The sequence below is a fragment of the Gobio gobio genome (genome assembly GCF_949357685.1).
Source record: "Gobio gobio genome assembly, chromosome: 6".
Taxonomy (NCBI): Eukaryota; Metazoa; Chordata; class Actinopteri; order Cypriniformes; family Gobionidae; genus Gobio; species Gobio gobio.
Genome location: NC_137102.1, coordinates 24,682,204 through 24,705,504, shown reverse-complemented (window position 1 = coordinate 24,705,504; position 23,301 = coordinate 24,682,204). Strand labels below are relative to the sequence as shown.

The following is a 23,301-nucleotide window of genomic DNA, read 5'->3' as shown; positions in this document are numbered from 1 at the left end:
GCAAAAATGGTTGTCATTTTTATGTTGAGGCGGCAGGGGTGTTGTCGGCAACTGCTGAATGTAACTAATAAAGTAACTTGTAATCTAACTTAGTTACTTTTAAAATGAGTAATCAGTAATCAGATTACTTTTTCAAAGTAACTGTGGCAACACTGCTCCACACACAACTTCATTCTGTCTTTGATGTTTTTCTGAAACAGCAAAGGCTTTTTAAGTAGTGTATTTGCTTAAATTTGGTTAATTTCCTGAACTATAATTTGTGGTTAAGACAATTAAAAGCTTAGTGTTTAGACATTTTGGGCTTTTTTTTTGCCCAGGAATGTCCACAAGATAAAACACACACACACACACACACACACACACACACACACACACACACACACACACACACACACACACACACACACACACACACACACACACACACACACACACACACACACACACACACACACACACACACACACACACACACACACACACACACACACACACACACACACACACACACACACACACACACACACACACACACACACACACACACACACACACACACACACACACACACACACACACACACACACACACACACACACACACACACACACACACACACACACACACACACACACACACACACACACACACACACACACACACACACACACACACACACACACACACACACACACACACACACACACACACACACACACACACACACACACACACACACAAATAAAGAGATAATGAATGCTTGCATACAGATAATGACGAGCATGGACCAAGTCCAAAAAAGTGTCACTTTTAGTTAAAATATTCTTTTACAATTGCTTATTTTAAGCAATATAGCTAAATTCATATGTTAAAACCCGTTTTCCATCATTAAAACATTTTATAGTAGAGATGCTCCGATCAACATTTTTGGGGCCGATCACCGATTACCGATCACCAAGATCATGATCTGCCGATTGCCGATCACTGCCGATCACAGAATGACAGGGGAATGGCAATCTTTTATCTATAACCTTGCAGAGTTTGAACCATTTGTAGACATGAAACTAACTCTTAATTAACTGAGTCAAGATCTTGAAGAACCACCAAGCTTTTATTTTAGAAAATGAGAACTTAAGGCTACTGTAGGCCATCTTTCCCAAATAAATGTATATAATAAATGTATATAATTATCTCACCTAAATATTTGATCATGCAGTGCATTTTTGTTTTTAAAAACAATTTTTCAGGTAGGTCTAACATTAGTATTGAGGTAAGAAATACTAAAGACATTTAATAAGAAATCAAATGTAAATTAATATTGGTCTTCCCTAAATAAATTAAATTAGATTAATCCTTACACTTAAGGTTGCAAAAGTTAGTCATTCAAGAGCAGTGAGTGTCAAAAAGGTTCATCAAACAACACAAGACAAAGAGAAACTCAGAGACAGCAGCAGTTTATTCGACAGCTGTCACTTTAAGAGCGAACACGGATACGGTTACATGCAGTTGCACAAACGTTCACTCGCGAGACACGACGGGGTTTACGTGCATACTCGTCAAGACGGTCATTTAGTACATACATTTGTGTGTATCTGACCATTTCAGCACAATTTGTACTCGCAAGCTTTTTGTGAGATGGCCTGTGTGTGTGTGTGTGTGTGTGTGTGTCTCTCCAGATCGTGCGCGCGAGTGCGGTTTGAACACTGGCAAGACTTAAAAATAAATGCAAATGATAAACTTTAGTGACGATGCGACACTGCCTCGATTGTGCAAAGTGGCAAATCCTGTGTCAACTGAGCAGCGATTTCAGTGCACATGCGATGCGCTGATGTGAAGCCATTTGAGCATTTTGAAAGGGAGAGAGAGAGAGCGCGCGCACGCGGTGATTCACGCGTGCTGTTTGTGAACTTACGTCCCACAGAAAGTTTTCAAATGACTGCATAAGTTATTTAATATAGAAATATGAATTGTACCTCACCTTCAGCATTATAATTATTTTACCCGCGCTGGAAAGAGAATGAGACGGTGTCGCTGCATATCATGCCCTAGCTCTCACGGCAGGTGCGGGTTTTATGTGTCGTCAGCATGCGATCGGTTCATGAGATCGGCCTTTTTGGAGACCGCCGATCAATCATCCCACAGCGATTATCGACCGATCGAGATCGGTTGCCAATCGATCGGAGCACCCCTATTTTATAGTTTTAAAACACAAAGTTCACCAAAAACAAAAACAGTTAATTGCTTTGTTCATTTTCCAACACAACTGTAACACAAATTACTTTTTTCAATAAGGTTTTGAATAAATGTTTAGTTCTTTAACATAATAAAACCACAGAGAAAAAGCAATATAAGGTTTGGTGCATCTCTGCAGTATATATGATCTGTCACTTTACGCAAAAGAGACATCTTTATCAGGGTTAAATACACTGGACAGATGCCATATTGGCTAAACGGACTAAATGAACACACTATATTACACACTCTTGGGTAGAATAAGTAGTCTATTATGCCAGAAATGAGTTAGACCAGGACAATATCAACAGCAATGCATCAATCACTCTCTGACCATGTGTCAAACTTTTTATATATTGTGAAAACATCTCAATGATAACAGAAATTATTGATAACGTTCACCATAAAAACAATAGGAAGCACAAAGATATGTTATCAATACAATACAATACAATACAATACAATGCCAATTTGCATAGCGTCAAACAAAAACATGTTTGAAGTGTACCCTTGAGAAAAACTTTTTTAAAAAGTACTTGTCTTGTATATGGAAATAATACACTTTAAATAAATATACATGGTCAGTTGGGTGTAAAACAAATGTAATTTTCTCTGAAATTAATTGCATGGGATTTGCAAGAAAATGTATTCTAGTTTGAATGTACAATGAGGAAAATAAGTATTTAGTAAAAAAAAAAAAGTAAAATAAGTAACACCCTGCTATTTTGCAAGTTCTCCCACTTAGAAATCATGGAGGGGTCTGAAATTGTCATCGTAGGTGCATGTCCACTGTGAGAGACATAATCTAAAAAAGAAAATCCAGAAATCACAATGTATGATTTTTTAACTATTTATTTGTATGATACAGCTGCAAATAAGTATTTGAACACCTGTCTATCAGCTGGAATTCTGACCCTCAAAGACCTTTTAGTCTGCCTTTAAAATGTCCACCTCCACTCCATTTATTATCCTAAATTAGATGCAACTGTTTGAGGTCGTTAGCTGCATAAAGACACCTGTCCACCCCAGGCCCGTCACGACAAGGCAGGCAAACCAAGCAATTGCTTGGGGCCCCAAGACAACGACAGGTTAAGAATAAAATGCAACGCCAAACTGCGTGAGCTCCCCTTTGATAGTCAATGCAGTAAAGTGCAATGACACTGTTATCGGGAACCCCCTTAAGGAGGCCCCTCTCAGTAGTCCCCCTCTGACAGCAGCCAGCCAAATCACGCAATCTCTACAAAACCTCCTCAGCAGTCATCATGAAGCAGAATTATGCTTCAGGAAGCCAGAAAAGAAAAGAGAGAAAGGAGGAGGAGGATTAGAAAAAACAAGATAGTGGTAAGGTTTTGATCACTCAGATCATCAGGATCAAGTCAATTAGAAATACCAAGGGTTCACTCAAAGCAAGGAGAGTCTGCTTTTAGCTATTATGCCAGCCGTAGCTGGAACCAGCTTCCTGACCAGATCAGATGTGCTCAAACAGTAGCCACTTTCAAATCCAGACTCAAAACACATTTTTTCAGCTGTGCATTTACAGAATGAGCACTGTGCCACTGTACGTGCTTTGTCCGAACTGCTTGCATTTTAATTTATATGCTTAAATTTAACCCTGTTCTTATTTTTATTTTTAATTATACTCTTTATTTTTATCTTTCAATGTTTTCTTTATTTTTTATTTCTTTTAATTCCTATTATAACTGTAATATTTTTATTTCATTTCTGTGTAAAGCACTTTGAATTGCCACGGTGTATGAAATGTGCTATACAAATAAACTTGCCTTGCCTTGCCTTGCCTTGCCTAAGTGATAAATTACACTGGATAAAATAGCTCTACTTGTCTTGTACAAAAATGGTGTAATTTTGCAGCAGGTAGGCTAGCAAAAATATGTTTATGTTAGCTAACTTACCTGCCTGACAAATGCTGCTTGTAACGAACAGTTAGTGCAACTTTTTTTTCGAACGGACGGAATATGTTTACATACTGTAATATGTTTTTTAACGGGATAAGGAAGACGCAGATCTGTTCCAGAATCACTGTTTATCGTATTTAATGACATTGCTATAGCTTTGTATGAACTGATGACAATCTGCATTGTTAAAAACGCTATATAAACAAAGTTGACTTGACTTTGTAATAGGTTTTGATGAAAGTGGCATAGCATGCTATACTAACTATTATTTATGCTATGCATAAATAACCTGGAATAGTTCATATAGCAGTCTATATTAACTATTATTATAAACATTATTTAACCAGAAAGAGGCAGAGGAACATTATTTTTTCATAGCTTATCTTATTGTGCTAGTGTCGGGATATATACGGCAGTGACAGTTTATGCAAATTTGACATTATTTTTATAAGTTACCAATGGATCTTGAACAGTTACTTTATTCTGTGTGGCAATTTTTACACTGTAGTAACACTTTTGAAGTACAGTATCAGGACAACCCACATGTTTTACTGGTACTGTTTATTAACTATTTAACAAGGTATTATAGTCATCTGTTGCAACTTTATAATAACCATCCAGATAATGTTTATAGACAGTTTACAAACCAACTAGTAACCCTTAACTAAGTGTAAGGAATATCTGGTCCGTCTAACTATGTAATGTTTATAGATGTTTTAAAAATGGTTTCTTAAAGGTTTACAAAAAAAATGTTAATGGTACAATGGTGTTTTTTTGCAAATGTTTAATTGTTGAAAATGTTCAATGGTCTCCATGTCCATTTTGCTTGGGGCCCCCAAATTCCTTCAAACGGCCCTGGTCCACCCCATACAAACAGTAAGAATCCAACTACTAACATGGCCAAGACCAAAGAGCTGTCCATGGTGACAATGGAGACAAAATTGTACACCTCCACAAGGCTGGAAAGGGCTACTGGGAAATTGCCAAGCAGCTTGGTGAAAAAAGGTCCACTGTTGGAGCAATCATTAGAAAATGGAAGAAGCTAAACATGACTGTCAATCTCCCGCGGACTGGGGCTCCATGCAAGATCTCACCTCGTGGGGTCTCAATGATCCTAAGAAAGGTGAGAAATCAGCTCAGAACTACACGGGAGGAGCTGGTCAATGACCTGAAAAGAGCTGGGACCACCGTTTCCAAAATTACTGTTGGTAATACACTAAGACGTCATGGTTTGAAATCATGCATGGCACGGAAGGTTCCCCTGCTTAAACCAGCACATGTCCAGGCCCGTCTTAAGTTTGCCAATGACCATTTGGATGATCCAGAGGAGTCATTGGTCAGATGAGACCAAAATAGAACTTTTTGGTCATAATTCCACTAAACGTGTTTGGAGGAAGAAGAATGATGAGTACCATCCCAAGAACACCATCCCTACTGTGAAGCATGGGGGTGGTAGGGGTGGGGGTGGTCTTGAATTGTATTACCTCCTAATATTATTTTGTTAGTCCTATGTATCCTTGGGCCCCTTTTTATGTTTTAATTGTTTAGCCCAATTCTTATTTTTGTTTGTCATGTACAGCACTTTGGGACAACTCCTGTTGTTTTGTAAATGTGCTCTATAAATAAAAGTGACTTGACTTGACTTGGTAGCATCATGCTTTGGGGGTGTTTTTCTGCACATGGGACAGGGCGACTGCACTGTATTAAGGAGAGGATGACCGGAGCCATGTATTGCAAGATTTTTGGGAACAACCTCCTTCCCTCAGTTAGAGCATTGAAGATGGGTCGAGGCTGGGTCTTCCAACATGACAATGACCCGAAGCACACAGCCAGGATAACCAAGGAGTGGCTCTGTAAGAAGCATATCAAGGTTCTGGCGTGGCCTTGCCAGTCTCCAGACCTAAACCCAATAGAGAATCTTTGGAGGGAGCTCAAACTCCGTGTTTCTCAGCGACAGGCCAGAAACCTGACTGATCTAGAGAAGATCTGTGTGGAGGAGTGGGCCAAAATCCCTCCTGCAGTGTGTGCAAACCTGGTGAAAAACTACAGGAAACATTTGACCTCTGTAATTGCAAACAAAGGCTACTGTACCAAATATTAACATTGATTTTCTCAGGTGTTCAAATACTTATTTGCAGCTGTATCATACAAATAAATAGTTTAAAAATCATACATTGTGAATTCTGGATTTTTTTTTTTTAGATTATGTCTCTCACAGTGGACATGCACCTACGATGACAATTTCAGACCCCTCCATGATTTCTAAGTGGGAGAACTTGCAAAATAGCAGGGTGTTCAAATACTTATTTTCCTCACTGTATATTAAATGCAAATAGTTGAACTTAAGAGTGCTCACTTGACACATTTAAGACATTTTTATATGTAATTTCATAATTACTGATCTTTGAAATATGGTTATAGTGTACTACTGGCGACTGTACTGACAAACAATAGTGGTAAATTAAAATGCAATGCCATTTGTATTGAAATTTGTCATGTATTAAACATAATGATGAAATTGCAATTTAAAATACATAAACTTTGAATATCAAATAACACACTAGAGTTCAAAATATAATCAAGTACTTAACTTTAAAAAATCTTTAAAGCATGACTAACTAAAATTTACTTTAAAGTAAAACTTTTATTTTGAAAACCAAATCAAAACCAATCTATCTACACTGTAAACCTGAATAATCATTTGCCTCCAATTTTTTAAGTTAAGAAATGTAAGGTTTAAGTAAGCAGAACTTGCAGATTTTTATTTTGTAATCATACATTTTAATTGCTCGAAACTTAAAATATTTGAGTAAGTTAATTTATACAGTTAAAAATATCTTGTAATCTGACATTTAGCAGTGGAAACATGACTAGCTTTAACTAGCTAATTCAATAAATGCCACCTTGCTAATTGGTTACACAATGCTTTGATAGCATTAGCATAGCACTTGTTGAATGAGAACAGCAATATAATACAGATTTCTAAACTAGCATAAAAAAATTAAACAGTAAACACTAATTTGTTTAATTTGAGTTGGCTCTACTCAAACCAATTAATTATTTTAGCGTTAGGGTTTATCTATAAATATAATACAAATGCACATTCAATATACTTAAGCACAATATACAATCATTTTACTTTCTGTAAATGTTAGATTAAAAAAAAAGCAGTCATCCATCATCTATCACTAATTTTCTAAACTGCGCACAAAAGTCTCAGTGGTTACTGAGTGTAGGCTAATCCAGGGCGAAGGTCAAGACATGTTTTGCTAACACACACACACACACACACACACACACACACACACACACACACACACACACACACACACACACACACACACACACACACACACACACACACACACACACACACACACACACACACACACACACACACACACACACACACACACACACACACACACACACACACACACACACACACACACACACACACACACACACACACACACACACACACACACACACACACACACACACACACACACACACACACACACACAAATAACACTGCCATGTCTTGTACTTCTGACATAAAAAAAAAAAGTTATCTGAGCCTTTAGTACTCATTCTATAATGACATGTGACACGAGAGAGCATGTGTATATGGTCTGTATGGCCTGCGCATATTTACCATCTCACAGCATTCTTACCTTATACAAACCGAAAGCAAAAATAAGATCATAAAATGTTATCTTTAAAAATCTACTGACTAACCAGTTTTGCAAAAAAGGCTGTTTACAAGACTACCCAGATAAATGGATGCAAAAAGAGCAGGTGGGAGTTTTAATAAGGCCAGATAGCTCAACTGTCAGATGAGATACCAAGAAAATATTATTAACTGCTCTGAAAATATCCTGTAAGCATAAGACAATAAATCCATGTGCATTATTATTGAATAGTACTGCTAGTCTGCTACATTATCTATGGCTGGATTTCCCAAACTGGGGTTCACAAGGGAACTGCCCTACAGTTCCCTTGTGAACCCCAGTTAGGGAAATCCAGGCTAATGAGTTTATAAAAAGAAAAAAAGAAATGCAATCTTTTAGATGCCACGGAGCGGACCTCCAAATACGATCATCTTTGTGTGAGGGACCCCTAGCCTATTGTTTAAAAAGCATCTATAGTTTCCTGACCCCATTTATTCTGTAAACAATTAATAATTGATTTTTGTGTTTCAATTAAGTTGCATCATCATGTTTTTTCCCTAATTACTATAGTACTGTTATACTGTATTTATTATTTACTCACTTATTTACTTATTTTATTCTATATTTTAATCTTATTTAACTTTATTTTATTACTTATTTTAATTATTTATTTATTTAAATCTTATGTTACCTTATTTTTTATTTATTAATTATAATTTTTTTAAACAAATTTTCTAAAAACATTTCCACATATACCCTGACATTACCTTGCTGCCCCTGGGGCTACCCATTAAATAATTAAATAAAATAAATAATAATCTTAATAATAATTAAATAAATATTTTTTAAATAACTCAAATCAAAATAAAAAAAAACTTCTTGTAAATAAAATATTAAATTTGTTTACTTGCATGACCATTAACTAGGGATGCACCGAATATTCGGCCACCGAAAGACTTTTATCACCGAAACAACACGGCCGAAATGTTGTGATGACGCAAACAGAAACCGCGACCTGCACGTGCTTGTCTGAAGCAACATGTCTGCGGTGTGTACGTATTTCAGTATATATGAGAAACACCCACGTCTGCTCCATGCACAAGCGCTGACAGCGAGAGCTGTTCAGTGCAGCAGCTCATGTTCTCGATGAGAAGAGGACCAGACTTCACTCTGAAACCGAACGGTTTCCGAATGCAATCTTTAATAGTGGGCATGTTTTAAGCGCGGAACACACTTCAATCTGAGTTGAAGTGTATAGATCAACATAGATCAACATGTATCACGAAATTCAAACGATAAATGCCGTTTTGATGCTCTTTAATGTGGCATCGCTGATCACATCACAGTTCAAGCAGCGGCGCGCGCGTGTGAGCGCGATCATCTGGGAGCGCGATTGATCATCTCTTCCTTAAGAATAAACATGAATGAACATCTAAGGTGTGTTGAGGATACATTACAACTTACTGTCACGTATCATATGTGGTGTAATCGCTCAATCAGTGTAGGGCTGCACGATTAATCGAAAAAAAATCACGATCTCGATTCAAACATAAATGCGATCTCATTTCTTAATGTTGGCGATTCACTTCCGTGTATTTCCCTCAGATCATGCTGCGTTCACGCGTTATTGGTCACACCAGAGCTTGTCACACTCACACAATAACAAAACACTAACCAATCAATCATAAATCTCCACTTCTCTCCTCTCCCTCATTGGCCATGTTTCGCTGTTACTGACGTGTAACAAGACGGCAGAGCAGACCTAAACGGAGTCAGATTTGTAGCGGTAAGAGGTAAAAATTAACCGCAAACTGTGCACGCGCGCACGGCAGAGAGGGAGAGAGAGCGAGAGACCTTGCGTGTGTGTGCTGGTGTGCACCTAATGAAGCGCATGTAAGACGGAGAGCATCCTGATTGGCTTGTTTCGGTAAGTCAACCAATCAATTGTCAGTGTGGACGGGCTTTTATCTCTTCTCCCGAACCGAATTAATCAGTTTAGTGCATCTAGAAACTGGAGCGCCATGGCAGAGGGAGAGTGCCCCAAAAAACGAAAGTATAAAGTATAAACATAATGACAATCTTGCACGCTGTACAGTATGTTACTGACATGTTATGTTTGAGTTAAACAAGTTTCATTTCATGTGCATATTTTTCAGGTCGGCTAGTTGCCAAGGCTACATGAAAACAAACTCCTTAGACCTGTTTAAAGTTGCAATGAAATATAAATAAAAGCAGTTTACATAAATAGTATAAGCAGCTTATGTAAATAGTAAAAGTGATCTACATAATTTTACTTTTTTTTTTTTACAAATAATTGCATAGGCCTATAGAAATTATATATTAATGATATATTATATTATAATATACAAGTAAAGTCATGTTCTGTGGTGAAATTCGGGATAATTTTCCTCCTTCATGGTTTTTTTTTTTTTGGGGGGGGTGACTTTTTTCAGGTTGGGATGTCTGTAACACTGTCTTAGTACATTAAGCCACGTTAAGCGTTTTCTTATAACATTTTTTTAAAAATATTTTATTTATAGTTTTCATTTTTTACAAAAACGCAAAAACAAAATTAAACAACGAAATAAGACAACAAAAACCCTCTCTCCACAAGGCAAGATATTAAATAATCATAAAAATAGAAATAAACAGTAATAAGCATATATTTACATCTAGTCTGTCTACATTTGTTGTTTCTACATTTTAATTTAATTGTAACTAATTACTTTTATTTAAAATTGATTCATTTTTTTTAAAGTATAAGAAAAAATTAAAGCTGCGAGCAGCGATGACGGGCCCAAGCCGGTGGCACCGCCACGCCGGTGGCATCAGCTTAACTGTGCACGGCAGGCAATATGCATTTAAACAGGAGAATATTTTAGAATCGCTCGAATATGCCACATTTACCGCAGCAACTGGTGCCACTATCACCACAAGCCACACCCATGATGTAATTTAAATCTAGATTAATTTTAATGTCATAGGATAAAATAGATAAAAGTTATCTTTTCCTGCTCAAAATTTTGTAAGTCCAGAAGGCCAGTATTTAATTCAAGGTGTTTGTAGTTCTTTTTTACTAATTCACACTAAAGTGATAGTTTTTTGTGATAGTCTATAATACGAAAGGGTTAAATTATCATTCCCAGAGAGAAAGGCACACACATAAACTCACAGGGTGAGAGAGACACCCCCCCCACACACACACACACACACACACACACGTGCGCGCACACACTCAAACACACACACAGGGTGAGCCTGAGAGTGAGGGGGGAGGGGAAGGACTGAGAGAGAGGCAATCTGCACATTGAACAAGATTCACAAGATTTTAACAACAAAAAGAAATATAATCTAAATGGTGGGAGAAAGTTTTTTTTATTTCACTCTCTGAAAAAATTATTTTGAATATATTTGAAATCAATATGTGTGGTCCAATATAAAAAATAAATTACAAAATTAATAAATGGAACCAAATCACAGAAACAGCAAAGATGATTTTAATATCAGTGTCAGGTAAGAGTAAGATGCGTGTCTACATTTTATGGAAGTTTATTATAAATAGACACTTTTATAAAATCATGTGAAATTTATGTTTTAATACATTTATATTATATCAGTAAATAATTAATTTAAAGACATATGCATCATCCGTGATCTTGGCAAACACATCACATGACGTTTTTATTTCAAGTGAAAGTTATTTGTGATAGCCTATATAAAAAGGGTTAAATTATCATCATCAAGAGAGAAAGACACACACACACACACACACACACACACACACACACACACACACACACACACACACACACACACACACACACACACACACACACACACACACACACACACACACACACACACACACACACACACACACACACACACACACACACACACACACACACACACACACACACACACACACACACACACACACACACACACACACACACACACACACACACACACACACACACACCGCAGCATAGCCATACAGTTTAAGTTCACCCACACTATATATTAATAAAAAGGTTTACAGTGCAAATACTGTTGTTGCAAATACTGTGCATAAAATTTGAAAACATTTGCAAAAAACACCACTGTATCATTACATTTTTTTTTTAAACCTTTAAGTAACCATTTTTTAAACATCTATAAACATTACATTTACATAGATAGACGGACCAGATATTCCTAACACTTTGGGAATACTTTAGGGTTACTAGTTGTTTTGTAAACTGTCTATAAACATTATCTGGATGGTTATTGTAAAGTTGCAACCGATGACTATAATACCTTGTTAAATAGTTTAATAAACAGTACCAGTAAAACGTGGGCAGTACCAGTAAAACATGTAAACAGTACCAGTCAAACATGTGGGTTGTCCTGATACTGTACTTCAAAATGTAATAGTGTAAAAATTGCCACAGAATAAAGTAATTGTTCAAGATCTATTGGTAACTCATAAAAATAATGTCATATTTGCATAAACTGTCACTACCGTATACATCCCGACACTAGCACATTAAGATAAGCTATGAAAAAAATCATGTTCCTCTGCCTCTTTCTGGTTAAATAATGTTTATAATAATTGTTAATATAGCATGCTATATTAACTATTCCAGGTTATTTATGCATAGCATAAATAATAGTTAGTATAGCATGCTATGCCACTTTCATCAAAACATATTACAAAGCTATAGCAATCTCATGTCATTCCGTCTGTTCGAAAAAAAAGTTGCACTAACTGTTCGTTACAAGCAGCATTTGCCGTCAGGCAGGTAACGATAGCTAACATAAACATATTTTTGCTAGCCTACCTGCTGCAAACTTACACTTTTTTTGTACAAGACAAGTAGAGCTATTTTATCCAGTGTAATTTATCACATACCACTATCTTGTTTTTTCTTATCCTCCTCTTCCTTTCTCTTTTTTCTTTTCTGGCTTCCTGAAGCATAAAATTCCGCTTCAAATCCGAAGATTTTGTATTTTGCCGCAGCAGAGATCGCGTGGTTGGCTGGCTGCTGTCAGCGACTTCTGAGAGGGGGCCTTTTAAGGGGGATCCCGATAACAGTGTCATTGCACTTTACTGCATTGACTATCAATGGGGCGCTCACACAGTTTGTCGTTTCATTTTATTCTTAACCTGTCGCTGTCTTGGTGCCCCAGGCCAGCTCGAGGCCCCAAGCAATTGCTTGGTTTGCCTGCCTTGTCGCGACGGGCCTGCACACACACACACACACACACACACACACACACACACACACACACACACACACACACACACAACACACACACACACAGGACATTGGCATACAGCGTGTTCTCTTGTGTCTTGTCGCGCTTGGAAGCATTTACATGAATAGGAGCGTGATCATGTAACGCTAAGCAAAAATGGATATAAAAACGGACGCTGCGTTATTTGCGTTAAATATTTTTAATGCGTTAAGCTTCCGTTTCACGTTGACCGAGTTTGGTGGAGATTGAATAAATCGCCTACGAGGAGAACGTAAAAACTCAGAAACTGAATTATACAAATATTCACATTCAAACAAACTTTCTGTGAAAAAAGACACTTATAAACAGACACTTGTAGAAAATAATGTGAATTTTTTTTTTTTTTATAAATTTGAACTATGTCAGTAAATAATGAATTTAAAGACAAATGTGTCAAAAGTGATCTTTGCAAACACAGCACATGACCTTCTGTAAAGCACATGTATAGAAAACACACTCACACTCCTCTGTTTTAAAAAAAGAGTTCTGTCTGAATGAGTACATGAAATCACGGCTGTCAGGTGAAAAGAATTGTAACTCAAATGTCATTTAGAAAATTAGTCCTGTAGTGATATAGTGTCATAGTTCATGTCCACATTAACCACTACGTTGTAATATCAGTGTAATACCCATGTCATCATACACATTTGTGTCCTCATGAATCACATTAACAAGCACACATACAGAGAAAGGGAGTTTCAAAAATAATACAACACTGCCACCTTGTGGTGATAGAGGGGAGGGCACACAAACAGCCAAAAACATTATTAAACTTTGACATGTTGCCATGGCAACATTTTTTGAAATATTAGGAATCCATTCATATGTCTCTATCTGTCATGTTTTCACATTATACTGATGAAGTTTGAAGTCAATCAGGTGAAAATAAGATGGGGATTCAAAGCATTTTTGAAAGTGACACACTTCCTGCTGCCAGTTGGTGGCGCTTTAACTTTGACTCACAAAAGTCATATCCATGTGATCGGCCTCTTACAACGAACACACAGCTGAAGTTTCATCCAAATCATTCAATGTTTGCACAAGTTATTACACACTTCCTGTTTCCCTTTTCTCGCCATAAATTCGTTGCTTCGCCACGGCCAAACCGTTTGAGTTATCAAAAATCCGCTCGCAATTTAGCATCCTCTGTGTCTTGACTTCATGCTGACCGAGTTTGGCACTGATTGAAACAATGGCCTCGGAGGAGTATATTAAATTCCAGAGCATGTGTTTTCAGAACAACCCATATTAGCTCACTTCCTGTTGGGCTGACACGTAACTTAGAGCACGAAAGTTGTTTGGCCCAATGAGGTCTATATGTGTACCGAGTTTCATACATGTACGTGCAAGTGTGTTTGATATATAGACCAAGTTTTCAGACCCCACTTTAGGGGGCGCTGTCGAGTCCCCCTGCCACGCCCGGGTACCAGCTTCAGCCCGGCTCTGATGGCCGCGCATTCCGATGTGTGTGCTAAGTTTCAAGAGTTTTTGAGCATGGTAAGAGCCCCAAAAGTGCCCGAGAAGTCGATAAAATAATAATAATAATAATAATTAAAGCTGCGAGCAGCGATGACGGGCCCAAGCCGGTGGCACCGCCACGCCGGTGGCATCAGCTTAACTGTGCACGGCAGGCAATATGCATTTAAACAGGAGAATATTTTAGAATCGCTCGAATATGCCACATTTACCGCAGCAACTGGTGCCACTATCACCACAAGCCACACCCATGATGTAATTTAAATCTAGATTAATTTTAATGTCATAGGATAAAATAGATAAAAGTTATATTTTCCTGCTCAAAATTTTGTAAGTCCAGAAGGCCAGTATTTAATTCAAGGTGTTTGTAGTTCTTTTTTACTAATTCACACTAAAGTGATAGTTTTTTGTGATAGTCTATGATACGAAAGGGTTAAATTATCATTCCCAGAGAGAAAGGCACACACACAAACTCACAGGGTGAGAGAGACACCCCCCCCCCCCCCCCCACACACACACACACACACACACCACACACACACGTGCACGCACACACACTCAAACACACACACAGGGTGAGCCTGAGAGTGAGGGGGGAGGGGAAGGACTGAGAGAGAGGCAATCTGCACATTGAACAAGGTTCACAAGATTTTAACAACAAAAAGAAATATAATCTAAATGGTGGGAGAAAGTTTTTTTTATTTCACTCTCTGAAAAAATTATTTTGAATATATTTGAAATCAATATGTGTGGTCCAATATAAAAAATAAATTACAAAATTAATAAATGGAACCAAATCACAGAAACAGCAAAGATGATTTTAATATCAGTGTTAGGTAAGAGTAAGATGCGTGTCTACATTTTATGGAAGTTTATTATAAATAGACACTTTTATAAAATCATGTGAAATTTATGTTTTAATACATTTATATTATATCAGTAAATAATTAATTTAAAGACATATGCATCATCCGTGATCTTGGCAAACACATCACATGACGTTTTTATTTCAAGTGAAAGTTATTTGTGATAGCCTATATAAAAAGGGTTAAATTATCATCATCAAGAGAGAAAGACACACACACACACACACACACACACACACACACACACACACACACACACACACACACACACACACACACACACACACACACACACACACACACACACACACACACACAGTGATAGAGTGAGAGTGAGGGGGAGGGGAAGGACTGAGAGAAAGGCACACAAACAAACTCAAAAAAAGAGTTTTAAAAAAGAGTTCTGTCTGAATGAGTACATGAAATCACGGCTGTCAGGTGATAAGAATTATAACTCAAATGTCATTTAGAAAATTAGTCCTGTATTATTAGTGATATAGTGTCATAGTTCATGTCCACATTAACCACTACGTTGTAATACCAGTGTAATACCCATGTCATCATACACATTTGTGTCCTCATAAATCACATAAGCACAGAGAGAGAGAGAAAGGGAGTTTCAAAAATAATACAACACTGCCCCCTTTTGGTGATAGAGGGGAGGGCACACACACAGCCAAAAACATTATTAAACTTTGACATGTTGCCATGGCAACATTATTTGAAATATCCAATATTCGTTCGCATTTTAGCATCTTCCGTATCTTTGTTTCATGTTGACCGAGTTTGGTGGAGATTGAATAAATCGCCTACGAGGAGAACGTAAAAACTCAGACCCTGAATTACATAAATATTCACCTTCAAACCAAAATATCTGACTTCCTGTTGGTCGGAGCTAATGACTGTAAATTAGAAAGTTGTCCGGCTCGAAGAGAACAATATATGTACCGAGTTTGGTGACTCAAGATAAAACTAACCCCCCCACTTTTGTCAAAAGGTGGCGCTAGAGAGCCCCTCATCCCCGCCCGTTTCTGAGGCTTTGTCCATGTGTACTGACTGACATCTCTGATGTGTGTGTTGAGTTTCAAGCAGTTTCAAGCAATTTCAAGCATGCTAAGAGCCTCAGAACAACACTGCTACCTTTTAGTGAGGGGAGGGCAGACAGAGAATAAATATTCAGAAGAAATATATTAAATAAAATAAATATATTGATCTGAAAAATAGTATGATTATTTTAAAGCTATTTGGTTACATTTTAATAAAACATTGTTTTAGTATGTTTTTAAACACACACACATACACGTTGTAATACCAGTGTAATACCCATGTCATTATACAAATTTGTGTCCTCATAAATCACAAACAAGAGAGAGAGAGAGAGAGAGAGAGAGAGAGAGAGAGAAACAAGGTTTTTTTTTATCCTGCTTCAAAACTAATACAATGCTGCCATCTTGTGTTCATTGAGGGGAGAGCAGCAGACACAGAGAATTTCTGTTCCCCTTTTTTGTCCTTATTTAATCCCTTGCCATGGAAACACCGTTTGAGATATCCAATATCCGTTCACATTTTAGCATCTTCAGTATCTTTGTTTCATGTTGACCGAGTTTGGTGGAGATTGAATAAAACGCCTACGAGGAGAACGTAAAAACTCAGACCCCGATTTAACCAAAAATTTACCTTCAAACCAAAATATCTGACTTCCTGTTGGTCGGAGCTAATGACTGTAAATTAGAAAGTTGTCCGGCTCGATGAGGTCAATATATATACTGAGTTTGGTGATTGTAGATGAAACGAAGCCCTTCACTTTTGTCAAAAGGTGGCGCTAGAGAGCCCCTCATCCCCGCCCGTTTCTGAGGCTTTGCCCATGTGTACTGACTGACATCTCTGATGTGTGTGTTGTGTTTCAAGCAGTTTCAAGCAATTTCAAGCATGCTAAGAGCCTCAGAACAGCCAAAAGATTATTAAACTTTGACACGTTGCCATGGCAACAGTATTTGAAATTTCAGGAATCCATTTCATACGTCTCTATCTGTCATGTTTTCACATTATACTGATGAAGTTTGAAATAAATCTGGTGAAAATAAGATGGTGATTCAAAGCATTTTTGAAAGTGACACACTTCCTGCTGCCAGTTGGTGGCGCTATAACTTTGACTCACAAAAGTCATATCCATGTGATCGTCTTCTTATAACAAACACACAGCTGAAGTTTCATCCAAACCAGTCAATGTTTGCACAAGTTATAACACACTTCCTGTTTCCCTTTTCTCGCCATAAATTCGTTGCATCGCCACGGCCAGACTTTTCGAGATATCAAAAATCCGCTCGCAATTTAGCATCCTGAATATGTTCACGTAATGCTGACCGAGTTTGGCAATGATCGAAACAATGGCCTCGGAGGAGTATATTAAATTCCAGAGCATGCGTTTTCCGAACAACCCATAATAGCTCACTTCCTGTTGGGCTGACACATAACTATGAGCACGAAAGTTGTTCGGCCCGATGAGATCTAAATGTGTACCAAGTTTCATACATGTACGTGCAAGTGTGTTTGATATATGGACCAAGTTTTCAGACCCCACTTTAGGGGGCGCTGTCGAGCCCCCCTGCCACGCCCGGGTACCAGCTTCAGCCCGGCTCTGATGGCCGCGCATTCCGACGCCTGTGCGAAGTTTCAAGAGTTTTCGAGCATGTTAAGTGCCCCAAAAGTACCCGAGAAGTCGAAAAAAAAAATAAAAAAAAAAAAAAAAAAAACAAAGAATAATCTGAGGAAGAACAATAGGGCTCTGCGCCCTTTCAGGGCTTGGGCCCTAATAATAAGAAACAGAGGAAGAACAATAGGGCTCTGCGCCCTTTGGGCTTGGGCCCTAATGAGAATCGTGTAAAGAGAATCGTGATCTCAATTCCCATGGAGAAAAATCGTGATTCACATTTTAGCAAGAATCGTGCAGCCCTAAATCAGTGTTTCAACGGCGAAAAGACGTTAAGTCGTTTAGTTAACTGTAAACTAAACAATGTCATGTAACTTTAGCATAACATTTACCTCAGGCAGTCATTCAGTGTCCACAGAATTTTATTCACTAGATAAAATCAACTTGTTTCACTAAATATATGACCTATATTAGCCTTTATATTCATTATATTCTACTGAACCAGTTAATGATATCTTGATTATTTAATGAATGTTTAAATAAACCTGTCATGAAAATGACAGACACTGTGTATAAATGATTATATTTCAACAACGAATTGGATAAAAAACTTTTATAATTAGATTTAGAAGTTATTGCAAAAACTGCCTTATGTGAAGTTTACATGTTTGCGTACATGTTTGCGTACTATGTTATTTGAGTGTTAATTATTAGACCTAAAAATAAATAGCAACTGAATTTAGGCTAATAGTTTTGGCTCTGTTGTTAACCTTTAATATTAATGTGCAAGTAAGGGCTCCCTATATAGTTTACAGCAATATCTTCAATAAACTTTTAGTTATAATTTATTTCATTTAAAGGGTAACTAAACCCCTGCTCAGAGCTTAACTCCACCCACTGGCAAATTTTGAAAAATGCTGGAAAAGTGGGCAGAGCCCAGCGAAGACAGAGGGGACGAACCGAGGGCGGGGCTGAGCGGAGGGCGTGCACCTGAGACCCGCAGTGACGGATTGATTGACAGCTGTCTGACTCGCGAGTCGCAAAGATGGAGAATGACTGGAGTGACGCCAGCTTTGCAACAGAGCGGTCATTTCTCCTACCGTCACCTGAATTGGAGGAGGGTGAATAGGGCTGAAACGATTCATCGAGTTACTCGATTACAAAAATTCATCGAGGCAAAAATTCTGCCTAAAAGCCTCGTTAAATTCCTATGCGCACTATACGCGCAGGGATCTGATTCACACGGACCGCTGTTCAATGTTTAGGAAGCACACCATAGCGCGTGATACATTTTGAATTTAGTTTAGATTCTAGATGCCCAGAATCACTATAGTAACTGCATGTTTTACACAGTTTATGTAAGTTGATTACCGTTCTTATAGCTGCCACACACACACACACACACACACGGCGTGCGCAAGCCCCGAAGCCAGATCGCTTTCACTTTCGTCCTCATAAAGTTTGTCAAGTAAATGCTTTTAAAGCCTTGCCAGTTTGAACATTGAAGTGATTGTGCACTATTCAAAAACAACAATACGGAAACCTTATCCGTTCAGTGCTCAGCTTTTTTTCCTGTGACACGGAGAGTTGAGCCGTGTCGCGTCTTTGACAAGGAGCGCGCGCCCTGAAGGTAGACCTCTTTTCGCGTGAAGATCGCGCGCGGAGAGCAGCGCAGAAACGCAGTGTCAACGCCGTCCTGTGACTAAAGTAAAGTCACTAAAGTAGCTTAGAAACTCAACTCAACCGTTATAGGCATACATTTGAATACCTTTGAAGTAATTACAAACCACAGCTTCATAATGAATAGAGACGGAATGAGTAATTCACACACACAATCACTCTCTCATTAATGCATCCAAATAAATGTAATGTAGGTCTACTACTGTGTTAATGTATCTGTATCTGATGTATAACAAAAATAAATCTGCTCCATAGACAATAACAGCTGAAAGTGAACCGTTTCCATCAAGTATTTTAAAATCACAAAGAAATGCACTTTTTGCATTTGTTGGAAAAATTCCAACTTTAATAGTAGAAAATCAGTAACACATACACACGCATGCACCCTCCTCTCTCTCGCGCCAGTCAGACCAGTCGTGGCAATGCATCACATATGCTTAAACTTTTATGTAGCCACGCAACAATAATTTCAGCTTGCGTTCACTGTATACACCGGGACGTGATGTTGTGACGCGATTTTTCGAACGGATGCTTCACCTAAAATGCACCGCAATGCAAGTGATGCAAGCCAAATGCAGCGTTCTATTGAAAATAAATGTATGTATTTCTGCTGTACCAAACTGCAATGAAGCCTCACGCACACGCACGCACACACACACACAGGTTGCTAGGTTACCATAGCAAATAGGCTCACCCCAGAAATGATATATTATTTGTTAGTAGCCTAATGGTAAATGCTGCAGGTGTAGAAATCTACATAAAAGATATTTACTTTGATGTCAGGGCTAGATTACAGCATGAAACCTGTTGTGCATATTAATAAATTAAATTGCTTTTCCTCTTCATTTTCGTTATGCATTATTTGTTTTGGTGGTTTAAAAAACACAGATTTTTTTATCTGATTAATCGATTAATCGATCGATTAAGTGCTAGATTAATCGATTACAAAAAGAATCGATAGCTGCAGCCCTAAGGGTGAATTGTCTTTAGACACAGACCCAGAGCCTTATCAATGCGAGCCGCTGCTCAAACTGCGTTAACTCCATATGCCGACGATGCTAGTGAAGCAGCAGCGCAAGAGAACTGACCTAATCTATGAACAGTCAAACCCTTACACTGAATGCCACTAAAAATAGATCAGATATCTGATATACATACAATGCATTTTCATTCAAATTAACTGAATCAGCGCAGCACCGCAGGACCAATAAGTTCAGACCTAAAAGCCTATTATAAACAGATTTCCTCAAATAAGTTAGACTATATACACCAGCACGTTACAGTATTGTTGTTTGTTACCGCGTCCGCGGCAACCAATTGCGTGTCAAGGTTTGAAAGCGCGTCTCATGTATGAAAATGATCTGTACACATGACGGGCGGCAATAATATCGCAAGAAAAGCCTGACGTATACTGACAACTGCATTATTTTACCGTATTTTCTTCAATACAATGTTAAAGCAAGTGTCAAGTCAGTTTCATTCATAATGTTTCTACTTCATGTAATATGACAGTTCATACTGGAGTGAAGCCGTTCTCATCGTGTGATTGGGGGAAACATTTCTGAGGGCGTGGTGAGCTCGTGTCAGGGGCGCGGATAGAGAGCCGTTGGAGGTACCATCCTACGTCACGAATGTACCACAACGTCCAATAGGAAAATTCAACTGCAGTAGCCACCGTTCAACCTTAAGAGGGCAGCACTTTGGCGGTTTTACACCATATTTTATAGAATTAAAACATTTTATACTCAAATGTCAAAACATTTACTCGAATCAATGAACAGCATTAATAAAGCCCCATTATTACAGATCATTACCTAAAAAAAGTTGGTTTAGGGTTTAGTTACCCTTTAAGGACAGATACTTTTTTTATCAGTAAACCAATAAAAATAAATAAAAAACCATTTTGTAAAACTGCTGTACCGAACAGTTTTGTGTACCGTTACACCCCTATTCTACAGTTAACATATGGGCTATGGCAGTCTATGTTTTGATACACTATTATGTTGAAGGCCTACAGAGAAAATAGTTGTATCTTTAAGCAGTTGCACTTGTTCTGAATGCACTTTCTTGTAGTGGTCCTACAGAGAAAAATTTAAATGCACTAGACCTAAATGCACTTTGTTTTTATGAGAGAACATTTAATTTTAAAACCTTTCTGTAGGCCTGTACATTATTATTTAATGTACAAATGAGTGGGGTCAAGTTAAACATTTTAGTTTGAGTTTTATTTTATACTGTGCATTGTTGCAATATGCTAAATAAATATTGGCATAATTTGTAATTGATTTATTCTTTGAAACTTTAATATTAATTTATGCAATTGCAATGCCTTGATTTTAGTAAAGTTGGTACACAGTCATAGCCATAAATGCAATGGTACTAATAATTGACATAATTTATTTCGGTGTTTCGGTTTTCGGCCTCTTTTTCGGTTTTGGCCAAGAATTTTCATTTCGGTGCATCCCTACCATTAACCGACTTAATTTAGTTTGGGAATTCCGGATAGTGAATAATTATTAGTAGTTATAAATACCATTATTATTTATTATTATTGTTATTATTATTATGTTGTTGTTCAGTATACTCAGATAGCATTGTGGATTAAATGTACAGTCACGTCTTTTATTAACAAAAGAGTGTTACAAATATTAAAGAATACAAAACAACACTTTATATATGTAACAAACAGTTACGGGGGGTGGGGGGGCACACTGGAGGGGCTTAATGTAAATCTACAGTAGCCTGATATTAATGTACAGTAAAGAGCCTCTACAGCTGTGTGTGACGTCACTCCAGCAACGCGTCAGCATAAGCCAGAATATTCGCTAGGCTAGTTAGCAAATAGCTTGCTGCCTGTCACGCACATACTTCAACGCAGTTTTTCCTACGATTACACATCTTTCTATCGTTACAACCACAAGAACAGCTGAAATCCCTGCAGACTGTCAGTGAATGAGGCGTTTAATGTGAATGGAGAGCAGACAGAAGGCGTGTGAATGCGGCGGGCTAAAGCTAAAGTCATATCATCTGACAGCTCTGCCCCTGCATCAGCTCATATCACAACATCACAGTTATTACTGCACAGAATCAATGCGCCGGTTAATATTCACTCAGCTGGATGGAAATCTTTAAATACACCATATTTCAGTTCGCACACAGCCGCTGATATAATAGTAGCTCACCTCTGGGGAAATGGACGATGGTTTAAATATGGATCGATTCTGCAGATGAAGAGACTGGCGGTTGAAAGATGGCGGTCTCTCGGCTTTGTCAGCTACATAACTGTAGTATTCTTCCGTTTGCAGACAGCGGGTTTTCAAACGCCTGGCATCGGACTCTTTAACTTCAGACTGGAGCTACATGGTATGACACATTCAAACAGCTTCTTCCGGTTGTGCAGAGCTGAGAGTGAATGGGGAAGCATCGGGTAGAGGCGGCGCCGCCTAGTGTGCACGAGCGGAATGACTCACAGAAGCAGGCGCATTGATCCCCTGTAGACAGAGCGGGATCTATCCCAGCCCAGACGCCCC

At 38.1% G+C, this 23,301-nt stretch overlaps 1 protein-coding gene across 4 annotated transcripts in view; it reads right to left on the bottom strand.

The window, feature by feature from the left end:
- Positions 1-23,301, bottom strand: part of usp33 (ubiquitin specific peptidase 33) — a 68,797-nt gene extending 45,496 nt beyond the window's left edge. For 3 of the 4 annotated variants that reach the window (XM_079819290.1, XM_079819291.1, XM_079819293.1), the window contains exon 1: positions 22,954-23,185. The gene's annotated coding sequence lies outside the window, so the exon portion shown is untranslated. Of the gene's footprint in view, positions 1-22,953 lie in introns of all 4 variants that reach the window. The other variant, XM_079819292.1, reaches the window with a different exon arrangement.